The following is a 16,786-nucleotide window of genomic DNA, read 5'->3' as shown; positions in this document are numbered from 1 at the left end:
TCTCCTCTTCTCCCTAAGAGATCACACATGCCTGTCCCAAGCTTTCTCGAACTGAGACACAGTCTTTGTCTCCACCACCTCTACTGGGAGCATATTCCATGCATCTACCACCCTCTCTGTAAAAAAGTATTTCCTTAGATTACTCCGGAGCCCATCACCTCTTAACTTCATCATAGGCCCTCTTACTCTGGAGTTTCTTTTCAGTCGAAAGAGACTCACCTCGTACATATTTATGCCACGTAGGTATTTAAATCTCTCTATCATATCTCCCCTCTCCCACATTTCCTCCAAAGTATACATATTGAGATCTTTAATTCTGTCCCTGTACGTCTTATGACGTAGACCACTGACCATTTTAGAAGACTTTAACTGTTCTAGGATGGATTCCACAAAGCAAAAGCTGGATCAAATCGCCCAGGAATTACAGAACATTGTTATAGATCAACAACAAATTGAGTAATCGTACATTAAATTTATGGAACAGATAGATTTTCAGCATCTGTCTACATCTAAAATACTGGTCACAAAATCTTACAAAAATTGGGAGTTGATTCCATAACTCAGCCGTGTGATATTAAATAGAGAAGGAGAGTTGCTTAATCAAATTTCAGTTCTTAAACATAGGGCTCCTTTTACTAAGGTGCGCTAGCGTTTTTAGCGCACGCAGCAGATTAGCGGCTAGAACTAACGCCACCTCAATGCTAGCGTTAGCATCTAGCACGCGTGGCATCGTAGCACACGCTATTCCGCGCGTTAATGCCCTAACGCAGCTTAGTAAAAGGAGCCCATAGTGTTATATCCTGTAGAAGAGTCCTGTAATAAAGTTACAATATCTAACAAATATGAAGGAACCTCACCAGCCAAAATCTTAAAAGCTGTGACACTTAATTTAAACCACACTTGGGCAGCCGCAGGAAACCGATGACATTTATGATAGGATGATTGCAATGATTCAAATTTAGATATTGTTCTGCCCCCAGCAGCATTGCACTAACTAGTTCAGTGTCTCTCAAACTGTGTGCCACGGCACAGTGGTATGCCCCAAAGAGATTCCAGGTGTTCCACGAGAGATTTCAGAATTTTACTTTATTTTTAAAAATTCCCTTCATAAGTATACACTAGACTTGATGACATGTACTTTGCATACGCAACAGTCTGTAAATGTTTTGAGCATCTGTGTGCGTAAGGATACAATCGCCCAGACAAGCATCGTCTTTGACGTGATTGGTCCTTGAAAACTAATGGCATGTAATTTTATTTTTATCTTTTATGCAGTAGTTATCCTAACTTGAGCAACTGTTACTGTTTGGATATTCTTATCTTTGCAAACTTTGATTTTCAGCTCTGACAGAAATTAATTTTTTTTTTAAAAAAAGAGAACCACTGCAGATGGTGGATGATGAAATACATGTTTGCTTGTTGACTGTTGAGTCATAAGAACATAAGAATAGCCTTACTGGGTCAGACCAATGATCCATCAAGCCCAGTAGCCCATTCTCATGGTAGCCAATCCAGGTCACTAGTACCTGGCCAAAACCCAAGGAATAGCAATATTCTATGCTACCGATCCAGGACAAGCAGTGGCTTCCCCCATGTCTTTCTCAAGTTTTGAATTAATATGTACTGAAAAACAAGCGCATCGATTGCATTGATTAGCAATTCTATCTACTTTAGTTTTGTTACAATTACCCATACATAGATTAAAGAACTTTAAATAAATAACTCTCAAATTTAATTTTTTCTTGGCTTTGCAATTTTATAATTTCAATTATGTGCTGCGATAACCATGTGCTCTCTTTTAGTGTTCCTCAAAGGGACCTGCACAAACTAGAAGAGTGGGCAACGAGATGGCTGATGAAGTTTAATGTAGAGAAATGTAAAGTCTTGCATGTAGGAAACAGAAACCCAAAGTACAGCTATACGATGGGAGGGCTGGAAATGGGTGAAAGTACCCTAGAAAAGGACTTGGGGGTAATAGTGGACAAGACAATGAAGCCGTTGGCACAGTGTGCAGCGGCCTCTAAGAAGGCGAATAGAATGCTAGGTATTATCAAGAAAAGTATTACAACCAGAACAAAAGTAGTTATCCTGCGTTGTATCGAGCGATGGTGCGCCCGCATCTGGAGTACTGCATCCAATATTGGTCGCCGTACCTTAAGAAGGATATGGCGTTACTCGAGAGGGTTCAGAAAAGAGCAACGCGGAGGCTTAGAGGGGACATGATAGAGACTTACAAGATCATGAAGGGCATAGAGAAAGTGGAGAGGGACCGATTCTTCAAACTTTCGAAAACTACAAGAACGAGAGGGCATTCGGAAAAATTAAAGGGGGACACATTCAGAACCAATGCTAGGAAGTTCTTCTTCACCCGAAGGGTGGTGGACACCTGGAATGCGCTTCCAGAGGGTGTGATAGAACAGAGTACGGTATTGGGGTTCAAGAAGGGATTGGATGATTTCCTGAAGGAAAAGGGGATAGAAGGGAATAGATAGAGGATTACTGTACAGGTCCTGGACCTGATGGGCCACTGCGTGAGCGGACTGCTGGGCATGATGGACCTCTAGTCTGACACAGCAGAGGCACTGCTTATGTTCTTATGAGCAAGGCCCAGTGGAGGGAAGTTATTTTATCAGTTACTAAATTTAAGCTCTGCTCAATTACCTGAGGGTAACTATAAAATCCTGCTTAGATGGTATATGATGCCTGTTAAATTACAAAAATACTGTAAAATACCACTTATATAGAACAATACACATCAGTATTGTTAATCCCTTACACTGTAGGGCTTACTCTACGGCCTCAGAGATGGAGCCTACGCACAGCAATACAGTCACAAGCTGAGATGATCCGCGTAGATGTAATACTCCTGCTCCAATCATTGGCCAATAAATACTTTTCTACTTTTTTGTGCTATTTTTTAAAATATAGTGTTTATCTTAGAGCTACTATAAACCCTTCACCAATCACTACTGAAGATGTAATGCGTTTTCAAAAAATCTTCAGCGAATATTGTGCATATTGTCCAAATTTGAAAAACTAGACCACACAACTTATCTTTTTGTTGAATAGTCTTCACTGTGGGAGTCTTTTTTTTAAAACCTCAGTTAGTTCATGTCCGTCTGCTGACGCGGCCAGCATTTTGCGGGAATTACATACATCCGCTGCGTCAGGGCCACCGGGACATTAACAGTCACACGCACACTAGAAATAAATACAAAAGTTAAGACATTCACCCTCAAAAACCAAAATATTTAAAAATTTAAATACCACAACACTCACATCAGTGCATTCGGTCACAGCTTTTCAAACAGTGCCAAGATGCAAGCCACAACTTTTTTATAACCTATTCAACGTAGTGATGCAATAACGTAATGATGTAACCGGAACGTGCCTATTACACGCTTCAATCTTCAAAGAATGGCTACTAGTAAAAGTGTTGCCATTCAAAGGGCCTATTAAGGCCCTTAGGCCACAAAGTATCTAACCTGTTAATCCAGCGCTGTTCTCGTTGTGCAAGGTAACGCCTGAAATCCCCCCCTCTACTTCCCGGAACAACCACTTCCAAAATCAAAGCTTTCAAAGACCAAAACTCATGCTCACTTTCTATACAATGTTTGGTCAAAGGTGCCCCAACTACTTTATTTTTGATGTTACTTTTATGTTCAGTAAGCCTTGTAGTTAATTTCCTAGATGTCTGACCCACATAGATTAGATCGCAGGGGCATTTTATGATATACACGACCCCACAGGTTTTGCAATCAGAAGTATGTCTCAGAATATATTCTCTCTTATCCTTAGGTTTGCAAAACCTGTCAGTGCATACCATAAGCTTACACATTTGACATGTCCCACACTCTCTGTGTCCCAACTGTACTACAGTATCACTGAATTTAACACTAGGTAACACAGAGGGGCACAGAATCTCTTTGGGGTTCCGAGTTCGCCGGAAGGCTATTCTCAAATGGTGAGCTTTAAAAATTCCCGAAGTTTGCAAGATCCCCCAGTGCCGCTTTAAAGAACGGACCATCTGGTGACATTGACTAGAATATGTCACCACACATGTCATATATTGTTCTCCTAATTTCTGGGGCTCAGATTTTTTAGGGGCAAATAGAGTATCCCTATGACTATAACATGCTCTTTTATAGGCTGCAGAAACAACCTTAAAAGGATAACTCCGAGCCAAAAATTTTTTGTTTAAGAACATCAGCTTGTTTTTTGAAGTCACTTGTCGAGGAACAAATCCTCCGCATGCGTAAAAATTGGGAGTAGGGGAGACTTTTTTTCAAGGAACTGGGGTGGGCACTGGAATAGTGAAGAGTAGAGTTACAGTCAGTAGGTTTTGTATATACTACTGTATGAAATTCACCATTCCTGATTTCCACCGATATATCCAGAAAAGAAATCTGGTAAGTACTAGAAGTGTAAGTAAACTGTACTTTAGGGTGACAGGCGTTTAGATATAAGAAAAAATCTTCCAATTTCTCCTGACCCCCATTCCAGATCAAAAAAATATCATCAATGTATCTCGTCCAGAAGGTAACAAACTTGAAAATAAGGTGAGAAACAGCAGCCAGTACGCTGTTTTAAGTAGGGGAGTAATGTGGTCAAATTTGCAGTTCCCAGTGATGAACCTGGTGGCAGTATTTTGAATGATTTGGAGTCATTTACGGTCTTTGACTTTAATTCTCCTATAAAGGGAGTTGCAATCATCGATGTGACTGATGACCAAGGAATGAACGAGAGCATTAAGAGCATGGGGTAAAAGTAAAGGGCATACCAAATGGTTGAGTCGAAGTTTGTAAATTGCTCCCTTGAAAATGGATAGAATGGTCTAAGAAAAATATAGGTTAATTGACAATGCACTCATAGACAACAAATTAAAATCCTTTCAGGATCTACAATCTCCATTTATGCTTCAGTCAAATCAATACTTTATGCGAATGCAGTTAAAATATTTCATTGAATCAAAGAGCATTGGCTCTAGCTTAACATCATCTCCACTGACTATACCTTTACAGAATTATTGTTACTTAAAGGTCATACAGCTTCTCAACTGTTTAAATTTCTATTAAAGAAGTTTGAGGAGAAACATGAACTGTAAAGTATTTGGGAAAAAGATCTCCAGTGCACCCTTTTCTGGACAAAAATCTGCAAACCGTGCGCACTAGACCTTAATGCCAGCATTGAGCTGGCATTGTTCTAGAAGTGTACCGTGCAGTTTAGCGTGCGGTAATTTCATACGTGCGCTAAAAATGCTAGCGCACCTTAATAAAAGGAGCCCTAAGTGGTTGTGATCTCTGATGGTTATTTAGCATTTATTTATATTTTCGGGGCTCTTGAGGTAGGACTTAGAAAGAACCTGAACAGACTCTGAACTGATTTTTGGATTGCAGACCAGACGGACGATTTCTCACATTTACGTTTTTTGCACTTGAATTATTTTTTCTTTTGGGGGGTTTGTGGAGCAACCTTTTTAGTAGGCGTACCAGTGATTATTGTTTTGCTTGTGAATATTCTCTTTGAGGGACTATTGAAAAACTATTCTTTGTTTAACTATTATTGCAATTTTGATTGTTTTCGTTATCACAATATTTCAGCACACGGTTGGGATCCGATGATGGTGTGCAAGATTGGTTAGTGAAAATTAGCCAACCTTTGCTATTTGGACTATACATAAGCATTAGAGCTGTACCTTTATTTAGGGGTTGGATCTTTAATAGTTAATTAATTCAATTTTCTATACCATTCTCCCAGGGGAGCTCAGAACGGTTTTTTACATTAATTTATTCATGTACTTGAGCAATTTTCTCTGTCTGCCCCGGTGGGCTCACGATCTATCTAATGTACCTGGGACAATGGGGGGATTAAGTGACTTGCCCAGGGTCGTAGGTTTGAACCCACAACCTCAAGGTGCTGAGGCTGTAGCTTTAACCACTGCGCCACACTTCACACTGAGGATCCCCATCGTCACTAATTTATTAATCAGGTTTGAAGGATGTATGCATCTTGGGCCCCTCAAAGTTTATATTCATAGTGGTTATAGAATACTAGCATACACCTACCACATCTAGGTGCCTAACCTTAGGTGCGAACACTGACACCACATGGTCATGCCTAAATGTAGGCAATTAGGCACATACATAGGCAGTGGAACATTTTTTTTGTTTGGGGGGAGGAGAGAAAATCTGCAGGAAAGGGACGGGTGGAGACTCTGCACTGTGTGCATGGGGAGGCCACAGGAGCCGTCAGAAGAGTTCCGCACCCGCCTCCTACCGGCCGCTGTCATTTTAAATCTTCGAACAGCCGCCGCGCATCATCATTGAGCAGGTCTGCCCCAGAAGTCTTCGTTCTACAGCGACGCATGGCAGCTGTCCTTAGATTTAAAATGACAGCGGCCGGTAGGAGGCAGGTGTGGAACTCTTCTGACGGCTCCTGTGGCCTCCCCAGGCACACAGTGCAGAGTCTCCACCCGTCCCTTTCCTGCCCCCTCCCTCCTGGGGTTCCCCTCTCTTTGAGCCTTCTATTTGTGGGTGTGAGACCATGTTCTGTGGGTGCAGTGGTGCTCTCCTGCTTGGGCACATTCCAGGCACTGATGAGTTCTGCCCCCTTGGACATGCACTTCTCTTCCCATCGCTGTGTAGTCAGGACCCAGCAGTGCCTGGCTGTGCTTGAGCAAGAGGCTCCACGGAGCATTGCTGTGTTTGCTGGGCATGGTCTTTTGCCTGCCGGGGGGGGAGGGGGGGGTTGGGGAGGTTGGACAGGGGTGGATTCCAGGGAAGGGGTATGAAGGGGAAAGGAGATGCTACAAGGAAACAAGGAGGCAGTCTACGTGACAGGGGTACACCATAGTGTGCAGTTGCCCAGGGCCTCGGTCCCCAGTTTTAGTTCCAGCAAAGGTTTGCAAGCATGATGCAGTAGCTGAGAGTAGGAACGAATCAGTGTGCTGAGCTACCATGCTGACACCATCAAAGCTTTCCTCTCTGTATCTCTATTATCGGAACAGCTCTGTTAACCAAACCTATTATCTTCCCCTCCCCTTTGGTTTTCAACTTGAGAAAGCGAAAGCTTCTTCTATAATGGCCCACAGACTGATGATTAACATTTTACACGTCCCAGCTGGTAGGTAAAAGAACTGTTTAGTGGACATTTAAAATGCCTAAGAGGAGGAAGCGGGAGTCAACTTGCTGTATTAAGCTGTGCTGCTTCATTAATCACAATCTTTTTTTACTGGCGTGCTTACAGCCAGATTCATTGTACTTCTTTGCAATGGGTAGATTAACATGGAAGGCTCTTACTACACCTTTGACATCTGGGCCCAGCAGCTGGCTATCTGCTGTATCACTCTTAAGGAGTGTCTAGAGCCCCATTTATTGTGGCCATGCCAGCCTTCCTCATTAAAGCTACTGGAGAGGGCAATGAATTATTGCAAAGCAGCTTTTGCTGTAGAACCCCCAAGTTATTTTGGACCCCTGCCAGCGCGAGCCTGAACAGGCAGACAATTGAACTGATCTGACTTTGCCTCTCCTGGAGTTTCATTGCGTTTAACCTGAGCACTAATGGATTTAGGAAAATAGGCAGGGGCATTTAATGTCATGCTAAGTGCTTCTCCGACTAGTGGGAATGTGCATTAGCATCTCAACTAGGGCACCCATTCTTGTTAGCTGAAACACTGCATTGATTTGCAGAGGGGAGCCTGGCACAGTGGAGCAGAGGGATGGGACCAAGGGACTACTGTAGACCCTGCACGATCAGATCAACATTATTGTAATGCAGCTTATTTCCTTTTATGCAGTTAGAGAGGAACGGTCCTAATTTTCTTTCTTAACTTCCCAGAGGTTTTTTTTTTTTTTTCAATGAAAGTATTATATATTTCAGATTCTAAAAGGGACACTGTAGCTTCTTCCAAGGAAATTATAAATACAAAGAGACCCAGTAGTGTTAAAAATATTTCTGAGGTCAGTTGAACTGACTCAGTTCATCTCTTATTTTGTAAGAGTACCAGATATTTTAACATTTAATATATATCACTTTAGTAAAACAATCATTTTGGATAGGTGAACATCTATTTGGCATGGATCAGATACAGTGACTGAAATGTACAGTATAACTAAATATAAATGGTTTCTTAAAGCTCTAAAAGCTTTCTTCTTTCAGAGATTTACATTGGCAAACTGAAAATAAGCCTGGATTATTGTGTTTCATGATTTATGATTTGCTTTATCACTGACAAAGCACAGTTGTTTGTGTTTGTGAGCCACCGTGAACTTTGTGGTACTGGTGGAAATTATAAATGAAATTTGTAATGTAATGTAATTCTGGAGTGGCTCCACTGCATCTTTTAACTTGCTCACCTGAGGTTATTCACATCCATTCTTATTCACCTCCTAGAACCTTCTACCGCAAATATATTGGGAAGGGGCTATTTTCTTCATCCCCTTGTTTTTCTGTGTAGGCCCCATTATCTCCTTTGAAAGGAAAATATGGCATGATGTATATTTTTCATTTGCTAGCAATCCTAGCTATGCTGCATTCTTTCTTTTTATTCATTCATATTTCATTTGTATGAAGGCATCAGGGCAAGGATAGAAACCTGAAAATGTACTGTTCAGAGCCATTTCTTGATGTACATATTTAAAAAAGACAATACGAGGTCTGTTCAAAAGGTTCCAAGACAGTTTGAATTATGCACCAATGGGAAGTTCTTTTGAGACATGCTAGGTGATATTGCATAACTTGAAATCTTATGAGCAACCTCCTTTTTCTGTTTGTTGATATCTATTTTCATCTCTGAGCTACAGCAGTTTTTGTGAAAGTGTGTTTTTGTGATTCGCTATTTTTTCATCATGTGCAGTGCAATAGCATGAAGTTCTGTTTTAAATTGGGAAAGACTGCTCCAGAAACTTATGAAATGTTTAAAGTGGCTTAGGGAATATGTCATGAGTCATGTAAGGTGTTTTGAATGGTATTCACGTTTCAAAAGTAGTCATAAATCAGTGAAAGATGATTCGCAAACTCAAAGACCATCAACATCAACTGATGATGATCATGTTGATCACGTGAAGGTTCTTGTGCAAGCTAATCAGTGATTAACTGTTAGAGAATTGACAGAGGAATGCAACATCTCCATTAGTTCATGCCACAACATTCTAACAGAGAAGTTGGGGATGTCTCACGTTGTGGCAAAGTTTGTTCCATGGTTGATGACCGAAGAAAGGAAGAACAACTGCATCATGATCTGACAGAATCTTCTTGAGCAGGCAAATGAAGATGAAACATTTCTGGTGATGAGACATGGGTCTACGGTTATGACATGGAAACCAAAGCTCAGTCATCTCAATGGAGAACCAAAACATCACCAAGACCATAAAAAGCTTGGCAAATTCAGTCGAACATCAAAGTGATTTTAACAGGGTTTTTTTTTGACAGTTGCAGTGTTGTTCACTATGAATTTCTGCCACAAGGACAAATTGTCAACCAAAATTACTATCTGAAAGTGTTGAAATGACTCTGTGAGAGAATCAGGAGGAAGCAGCCTGAACTTTGGAGGGAGTAGTCGTAGTTCTTGCATCATGACAATGCGCCCACTCATGCTGCCATCAAAATTATGATAACAGTTCTTCCCCAGTTCTTAAACTTAAATCCAAGCTGAAAGGAAAGCGATTAGACACCATTGAAGACATAAAGCAAAATTTGACACAGCAACTTTTGGTGAGTCCTGAAGATGTATTTAAGGACTGTTTCCAGAAGTGGAAACGACGTTGGGAAAAGTATATACGTAGGGAAGTGGAGTACTTTGAAGGGTACCCAATGGAATAAGTTATAAGATTGTTTAATCTTTGTGAACTTTTAGATGTCCTTAGGCAGACCCTATCTGATCCACATACATTCTGGTATTACCATTAGGCACACAGGTTGCAACTTCCATTACTATTTCATCCTCATATCTACTCTTACATGCATACCAGTGATAGCAAGCATGGTCACAGAGTTTAAAAAAGCACATATCCAGCTCCACTACCCAGCTAGGAGAATCTTTCAGAGGTTTCAAGGTGCAGGGAGCTGCTATTGCCTCTGATGTCATAGCAATAGGGAGGCTGTCATGTACACTGTGTGGACTCCTCCAACTGCCAAGAGCAGAGAGTTACTATTGGCTCTTTTGAAAGATTCAGAGTTTTTTTTTCAGCCTGAGAACATGGAGAGAAAGAGAGAACTGCAGCTGGAGTGAGAAGGAGTTGGTTGTGGTAGTGGCTCACTTGCACAAGTGCCTCTCTATCTGTTCGACTGGCTGATCAGAGACCCCTCATTCTCTGAGGGGCAAAACACAATGGATCAGGTAATCTGAATCTTAGAGGATCTGGGTTGGATGGTAATTTACCAGAAGAGCAATTTGATGCCAAATCAATCCCTGGCGTACCTAGGAGCTTTGTTTGACATGTAAACAGAAGTTGTACTCTCAGATTCCTTGTCTCCTGCACAGGTCCATTCTGTTGACGTGGGACTATCTTCAAGTCCTGAGATCTGTAGCTGTGGTGCCTTTGGTGAGAGCTCTCATCCATCCTCTCCAACACGCGTTGCTTTCACACTGGTCTCCATAGACGGATGTATTACAGACAGGCCTACATTGGACATGGGAGGCTAGAGTTTGCATATAGTGGTGGCTTCTTCCTCAGTCTTTCTCCAGGAGCTTGCCTCTGTGGATGGCTTCTTGGGTGATTGTGATGACAAATGCCAGGCTCCAGAGCTGGGGAGCCCATTGCAGCTGCCATCCGATTCAAGGGCTCTGGACATCCTCGCAGAGGAAATAGTCGATCAACCGTCTGAAACTGCGGGCCATACGTTTTGCTCTGCTGTAGTTGCAGAAGATTCTAGAAGATCAAGCAGTCAGAATTTTCAACATTTACCTGGGTAAAGCGTCATCTTCAGGTGCTTTCAACAGTGCATGTTGCGGGAGTGGGCAATGTTCAAGCAGACTTTCTCAACAGACAGACCTTGGATATGGGAGAGTGGATACTGTCTCCGATAGCATTTCAGACCACTGTACAGTGCTGGGGTCATCTCCACTTCGGCATCATGGCAATGGCGAGAAACTAGAAGGCAATCTGTTTCTTCAGTTGAAGATTCAAGCCCTGAAGCAAAGGTCTATACGCTATAGTCCAGCAGTGGCCACAAGACCTTCTGTTGTATGTCTTTCCTCCTTGACTCATGATAGGCCAAGTCATTTGATGAATTGTGACTTGTGAAGGAAGATTTATTCTAGAGGCTCCAGATTGGCCTTGTAGGCTGTGGCCCACAGATTAGCTGCATCTTCACTCAGGCCATGGGCTCTGGATGCAGGTGCATCCAGACCTGCTTTCCCATGCATGATATATCTGGATAGCTTTGCTCTTACGGCATGGCTATTGAACGTGAAGCATTAGAGTGCAAAGGATATTCAACCATGGTTCTTGCCACCCTTCTCAAGTCTAAGAAGGCAACTACAGTCTCTGCCTATGCTACAGCATGGAGGACTTTCCAGCATTGGCTCCAGTTTTGGTAACGTGGTCCTTGACAATGGTGTCACCGTGGCGTCACTTCCATGTCCAAGTTGCTGGGCTCTCATGTTCCAGACGTCGCCAGATTTCTGTAGGGTGCTTTTCAAATTCAACCTCCTATCAAATCACCTTTCCCTTCGTGGGACCTCAACGTAGTTCTCGGAGGCCTCACCAAGGCTCTGTTCGAACCTTTGGAAGAAGTGTCCCTCTTGGCCTTGATGCTTCAGGCAGTTTTCTGATAACGATGTCATCAGTGTAGTACATTTCATTGCTCCCAGCTCTTTCTTGTTGAAAGCCTTTTTCAGAATTGTGGAGACTGGAGTCTCATGGCACTCTGTTCCTTCTTGTCTCCCAAAGGGGGTGTCAGCATTTCCTGTGAGTCAAGAAATCTGTTTGCCTGCTTCACATCCTACAGGTTCTGCAGAACAGGACCTAGTTTAGCTTTAGTTAGACATGAGACAAGTGCTTCTTCGTTATCTAAAGATATCAACATATTGGGCTCTCTAATCATGTGTTTGGGCTGACTCCTTCGTCTAAGCAAGGAGGGGTCTTAAACAACCTGGGCCAATAGAGTCTTAGGCCCCTCCCCGGTGTACTTTGGGGGGAGGCGTTAGCAGTGTCGGGTGATTTTGCAATGTGGAAGGAGAGAGTGGGCATCTCTCCTGCCAATCTTGATTTGGTGTTTGTTTTTATTTTTTTAATTTGAGTTGGGGGGGAGGTTGTCTGAGCTGTCAAACCTTACTTTCCTGTCAGTGCCTCAGCCAATCAGTGCTCAGGTACTGATCAGAAAGTAAGGCAATATCTCAGACCTGTCAGCAAATTTTGGCCACAAATGTGGCACAACGAGGTTAGAGAATCACTCGGCGATTATAGAGAATCGCTTGGAGTGATCATTTTAATCTTAATGACCTTATTGTATTATATTTGCATGGTAGTATCAGAGACTGCTAGAACACTTGGAAAAGACCTTGGTAAGCCATTTTGATAATCCACCGCTAAAATACATGCACGCTAAACAGGCTGGAACCAGTTTAGCAAGCACGTTAAAGGTTGATTTTAGTTTTAAGAATCTGCCCCTGAATATATCTATTCTGTGTTCACTGTAGAAGAACTCGAGATAGGACTGCAAAGAATTGTCAGGAATGTAAGTAGGTAGACTTGAAACCATTCTCAGATGACTCTGTTCCTGATGTGCTAGCAAATCTAAAAGTAGATAAGGCAATGTGGAGTAACGAGATAGATCATATTAATGATACGTTTTTGGGCTTATATGTTAGAATTTTTCCAGATTTAGCTCAGAAAACCCAGAAGTGAAGGAAGGAATTCTTGGCCTTGTGACCAAGAGTCCTTGCTATTGGGACTACTTTATTGCTTAAATTTCTGGCAAAATGTTATATTTCTTATCAAAATAAAAATGTGCTTTTCTTTGAGCCCAAACAGCTGTTAGACTTTATAGGACCAAAAGAAAGGTTGGTATCTTAGTCCAATGATAAATGATAAATGACCTGTCATCCGGCTGTAGGATGGAGTATTCATTGCCGTTGTGCTAATATTAATATTAATTTTCCTTTCTTGATTCCAATAATGGTGGACTAAATAGTAGATTATATTGCTATGCATACACTTTAATTACTTTATTTCTTTTTGTGATAATGTTTCTGATCTGTTTCAAGTTGTAATGCTTGATTACAAAATTGGAAAAAGTATATATATAAAAAAAAGAGAACTTAGGGAAGTTCTGGCTGCTCTACAATCAGGTATGTTCAATACTTCACTGGAGTCAGGATTGGTCCCAAAGGACTGGAAACTGGAAGATGTGGTCTATCTTTACAAAATGTTGAAAGAAGAGACTGGGAACTACGGACCAATTAGTCTGAGCTCGGTGGTGAGTAAATTAATTGAATCATTGCTAAAACAGAATACAGTAATGCAGTTTCTAGAATCCAATAGATTACAGGCTGTAAAGGTCTTGTCAGAAAAGTTTAATCATTCAAAAGTAATGTCCTAGTCATGGATTCTAAAGTGGCTGAGTTAGAGGCAGACTGGGTAGAAAATGCAATAGGGAAGGAAGGCTGCCAAGGGTGTGAACCAGGGATACCATCAGGCAATAGCCTACTATTGAGGATGAACTGCTTCCAGATTGAATTGAAGTATCACCAATGACAAAAAGAGCTGACATTAAATCAGGTTATCTTTCAATGGCTCAAAAATATTTCCCTAGCAGTAATATAAGGTATTATGAAAAAAGGTGGCAATCATATGCTCATGATCATCAGGTGATTGGCAAAATAGCCAAACACTCAGCAGTCACCTTATAGTGGGGTCAATCAGCCAAGTGGAGTGGAGAAGTAGTCTAATGGCTAGTGCAGTGGGCTTTGATCCTGGCAAACTGGGTTCAGTTCCCACTGCAGCTCCTTGTGACCTTGATGAAATCACTTAACCCTAGGGTTACCAGATTTTCCCAAAGGAAAATCTGGACCCATGGCCAAGCAACCAGGCCTTCCCAGTTACGCCCACATCCCATCCCATCCTGCCCCCAGCCCCACCCCGCTTAACCTGTTTGTACATCGTGATGGCATTCGTGAATGCGACGCAATGATGTTGCGGGTTCGCGGATGCCGTCCCGATGTTGGAAGCTTTTCAAAACCCAGACAAAGTGCCGGGTTTTGAAAAGCCATCCGGACTCCCAGACATGTCCTCAAAAGGAGGACATGTCTGGAGAAATCTGGAGGTCTGATAACCCTACTTGACCCTCCATTACCGCTCCCTGACAACACCCAGCCTAGACTAGAGATGTCATGCAGTGTTTATCTGCTTTCATTTTTCTATGTATTATGTTATGACTCCCTAATTTCTGCCCCCCCTTAATGGACACAGTACATTTGTTGCTATTCCCGGAGGGCTCACCATACAATATAAGGGGGTTATGATGTGATGTGTACCTGCGACCTTTTATGTGAAGGTCACTGCCGCACTGCTCTGCTGGGATATCTCTGTGGCCAGTCTAATAAGACTGTTTTTGTGCATTTGGCCCTTAAAGAAAGATGCACCGAACACAAAAATGTATAAAATAGGTAATTTTTGAACCAAAAAGTTAGGCATTTGTGTGGCCATTTTTGACACAGGTAGTCCCCGGGTTATGAACGTCCAACTTATTGTCGGACTCGTACTTACGAACCAGGGTCTGCTTTTCCCTTCCTGTGCCAAAGTGTCCTTCTTCCTTCCTTCTGTATCCCAACGTGACCCTCGTCGTACCTCTCCCTCTGTGCTGTATCCCAAATTCATGCCTCCCTCCCTCCTGTAGGTGTTTACCTCCTCTGGCTGGCTTCCTCCTCCCAGTCGCACTTCTCTTCACAAAGCTGTGAACAGCTGCTTCTGCACACTGCCTGTGATTGACCCGGAAGCCTTCCCTCTGATGTCAGAGGGGAAGAAGAGGGGTGCGTTGGCACAGGAATGGAGAAGCAGGGTCGCATTGGGACACAGAAGAAAGAGAGGGAGCACAAACTTCGGACAAAGGATGGAAGGAAGGAGGGAGGGAGCATGAACTTGATACACAGACTGGAGGGAGGGGAGCATGAATTTGAGACATAGGATGGAAGAATGGAGGGAGTGATGGAAATAGATGCTGAGGTGGGGAGAGAATAGAAAGGGAAAATTGTTGGTTATGGGTGTCTGAGTGAAAGGGAAAGAGAGATGGTACCTATGTCCCTCTCACTGACTTCCACACTTTGTCCCACCCCACCCCCGAAGCTTGCCTGCCTGCCTGCCTGTGCCTGTCTACATTTCTCCCTCCCTAGCTAAAGCCAGCCTGCTGCCTCCCTGCCGCCCAAAAAAAAAAAAAAAGCCACCGTCCTTTTCCCCTTCTCTTACCGCTATGCTGCAGCTGCTAAAGCCGGAAGTCTTCTTTCTGACTCAATTCTGAAGTCGGAGAGGACGTTCTGGGCCAGCCAGGCAGCGATTGGCTGGCCCAGAATGTCCTCTACGACATCAGAATTGACATCAGAAAGACTTCCTGTCGGCTTTAGTAGCTGCAGCATGGCGATAAGAGCAGGAGAAAAGGAGAGGCTTTTTTTTTTTTTTTCTTTGTGCGGACCGGCAGAAATTCAACCGGCGGTTGCTCTTCAGTTCAAAGGTGAGGTGGAGGGAGGGAGATGGCGGGGACCGCGTGATCTTGATTGCCTCACTGCAGGGACAAGTCCATTCACCGCTCCATGGGGCAGTGAATGGCCTTATCCCCGTCCCGCAGAGGCCACTATTTTTTCTTCCCCGTTTTGGCGGGTTACCCGCGGCTAAATGCGGCTAGCCGCAGGTAACCCGCCACCGTGTCATTCTCTAATGGTACACATGGGGAAATGAAGAAAGAGGAGAATTGTTGGGCATAGGGAGGGAGAGAGAAATATTGGATATGGGGGTGGGAGAAACATGAGGTCAGATGCATGGAGAAGAAAAAGATGATAATAATAATAGTTTATATACTGCAGGACCGTGAAGTTCTATGCGGTTTACAATGATTAAAAGATGTTACAGATTGAGTAGAATTAACAAAGTTAAGAGCTAGTGATAAACAGCTCTAGAGATCAGATATTGTGGACTAAGATTGTATAGCTCGGTTACCTAAATACTTCAGGAACAGATATGTTTTTAGGTTTTTCCTAAATTCCCCATAAGTAGTAGGCATAAGCAGTTGTTCCAGGTCTTTACCCCATAATGCTGCCTGATGTGCGAGAAGATGGTGATGTTTTTTAAATTTACATCCTCTAACCGGTGGGGGAAACAAAATTTAAGTCGTAACTTCTCTGAAACGTAATCCTTATTCTTCTACCTATCTTTTAATCCCTTCTCTACTATGTAACCAGCTCCTTAAATTGTAATTTTTCCTGGAAATGTCCAGTCATCTTTTGATGTAGTCCGCCTTGAACTGCAAGGTACAGGCGGAATAGAAGTCAGTAATGTAATGTAATGTGAGCTTCTCTTATGTCTGTTGGTTGTGAAAGAAAAGGTCAGTTATATATTTAGGGGCTAATCCCAATAGTACCATAAAGCCAAAACATCCAAACTTGAACCTCACACGTGCCTCCATCAGCAGGCAATGCAGAAGTTGATAGGAAGGCGTTACATGATCGAACTTCTTCAACCCCAAAATTAGCCTGACCGCCGCATTTTGTACCAGTTGTACCAGATGAGAGGGAGAAATGTTGGATGTGGTGGTGTAGAGGGAACAGTGGGATGAATGAAGAACAAAAGTAATTGTA

Source organism: Geotrypetes seraphini, chromosome 1 (assembly GCF_902459505.1).
Source record: "Geotrypetes seraphini chromosome 1, aGeoSer1.1, whole genome shotgun sequence".
NCBI lineage: Eukaryota > Metazoa > Chordata > Amphibia > Gymnophiona > Dermophiidae > Geotrypetes > Geotrypetes seraphini.
Note: the sequence above shows the minus strand (reverse complement) of the source record.